The sequence below is a fragment of the Triticum aestivum genome, chromosome 5D, assembly GCF_018294505.1.
Source record: "Triticum aestivum cultivar Chinese Spring chromosome 5D, IWGSC CS RefSeq v2.1, whole genome shotgun sequence".
Classification (NCBI taxonomy): Eukaryota; Viridiplantae; Streptophyta; class Magnoliopsida; order Poales; family Poaceae; genus Triticum; species Triticum aestivum.
The window spans coordinates 19,217,900-19,220,625 of record NC_057808.1 but is presented as its reverse complement, the minus strand read 5'-3'; positions in this window follow the sequence as shown (position 1 = coordinate 19,220,625).

The window sequence follows — 2,726 nt, the reverse complement described above, 5'->3', positions numbered from 1 at the left end:
TAGGGCGGCAAGAGTGGAACAAAACACCAGGCATAAGGCCGAGCCTTCCACCCTTTACCAAATATATGGATGCATTAATTAAATAAGAGATATTGTGATATCCAAAAATATCCATGTTCCAACATGGAACCAACTTCAACTTCACCTGCAACTAGCAACGCTATAAGAAGGGCTGAGCAAAAGCGGTAACTTAGCCAAACAACGGTTTGCTAGGAAATGATGGTTAGAGGCTTGACATGGCAATATGGGGGGCATGATATAGCAAGTGGTAGGTAGCAAAGCATGGCAATAGAACGAACAACTAGCAAAGCAAAGATAGAAGTGACTTCGAGGGTATGGTCATCTTGCCTACAAGGTTCTCAGAGTTGTCGAAAGCTTGATCCTCGTAAGCGTACTCAAGAGGTTCCTCGTTCAAGAACTCGTCTCCCGGCTCTACCAACACAAGAACACAAGCAATGGAACCACAATCAATCACGGGAAATGCACAAGCAACATGATGCAAAACATGTATGATATGCGAGATATGGTATGCGATGCATATGCGTGCTCCGGAAGAAAAATGATGAACCAGGCAGTAACTTGGCAAACCAAGCATGCACTGGAAAGATGAGATGATTTCGGTCGAAATCGATATAAAGATCACCGGAAACGGATGCACAGTTTGCAAATGGCAAGCAAAATAAGAATGACACGAATCTGTGATTAACAGTAAGATAGCACTTAGAATGCAACAAGAAAATATGCTACAGCACTCCAACGTAGCAACAAAGCATATGTCAGTAACCTACAGGTGATGCTTGACAAAAGATGAACACTGAGATACGGCTAGATCACAACATAACAAGCTCAAACAAGCATGGCAAAAGTGCAAAAGATAACAGATTTACAGACTTGGTGAAATTACTGGACATGACTGAAACAGCATCAGGTAACAATGTTCAGAGCACGAAATCAACATGCTACAGGAACGGAACATGGCTAAACAAGGCATGGCAGTATTCTAATAAATGTATATGACAAAAGTCCCTTACTGACCATAAGCAAAAAAGGATCAGAAGATATGATGGCAACCATGTAAACATAGCAAGTTTCGTTAACAGGTTTCAGACTTGGCAGAAAACAGAGCATGGCAGAAACAATAATATGAAGGCATCTTTGTGAGCTTGATGCACTCACCACAAAGCAATGCATGACAAAACAAGCATACCTACAGCAATATGGAAAGTTTATGAAGCTATCCCAGGCAAGAGAAAATACATAGCATGAAAGGAACAACTACAACAAGCTTGGCAAAATTGAATATCATGTTAAAAATCTGCCGGAAATATTTTATAGCAAAAGTAGAGCAAGATTGAGTCATGCTATGGCACTACATAATTGCAAACAAGGGCATAAATGGATCAATTACAAGAATATCTACAAAACATCCTTACTGAATATCTCCAAAAGGAGCATGGATCTCTCTGTAGCCACATGGATACATAGCAACAAAATAACAGCAGTCACAGACTTGGAGAAATCACTAAGTCCCTGAAATCAGAAACATTACGGAGCCTAGTTTGCATGCTTGTGCTAGTCACCACAGAGATCACAAAAATACATGGCATACACCTCTGTAAACATGGCATGGCATACAACAAAACACATGTAGACCTCATGCCCATAAGACGCACAGATTAAATGCAACAAAAATAACAAATCCTCAAGTTCTGATAATCAACAGCAGATAACGCAACTAGCACTTTTGCACCAGAGATTTGGGCATCAAGATGGACTCAAATTAACATGGTGCAATGGAACAAAATGAAGAGAATCTCGAGGCGAACATTTCGATATATTACACGCGCGAAACGGAACTATATGCAGAGAGTTATGATGCGATGCACATGAGCATATAATGTAAAAAACTCGGGGACTTAGAGAAATCGGGAGAGGGGAAGAAAGTCAACCACTGCGCCTGGATCTGGATCGGGCCGGTGCTCGAGCTCGGGGACGGCCGAAGCTCGCCGGAGCAAGGGCGCTCGCCGGGGAAGACGGAGGAGACGGTCGGCCGGGAGGAGGCGCGCGGAGGAGGAGCCGGAGACGGGGAGGAGGCGCCGGGGCACGGGGGCGGCGAGGCGCGGCGGCACGCCGTCGGGCTCGGGCGCCGGCGGACACGGCGGACGGCGGCCGGCGTCGGCGGCTTGGCGCGGGGCGGCACCGGGCTTTGGCGGAGGAGGAAGAAGGAGCGGGCGAGCGGCGGCGGGATCCCGCAGGCTCGCGCGGGCCTGGCGGGCCGGCGGCGGAGGTGGGTGGCGCGGGACACGCGGAGTGGCTGCGGGGCGGCGGCGGCTTCGTCCGGCGCGGTATGGACACGCCCGGCGGCGCCGGAGGGCGATTTTTAGGGTTTTCGACTGCGGAAGGATTCGGGAGAGACACATATTTATAGGTAGAGGGAGCTAGGAGACTCCAAATGGAGTGCGGTTTTCGCCCACACGATCGTGATCGAATGACCTAGAGCATGGAAGTGAGTTTGCTGGGTTTTGGGCTGTTTGAAGGAGGGTTTTTTCTGCAACACACAAAAGGACTTTGCGGTTGCCCGGTTAACCGTTGGAGTACCAAACGACCTCCAAATGGAACGAAACTTGCCCGGTGGTCTACCGGTGGTATACCAAGGCCACTTGACAAGCCTCGGTCCATTCCGAGAACGTTCTACACCCGCTCATGAAAAGAAACAGGAGGGGTGC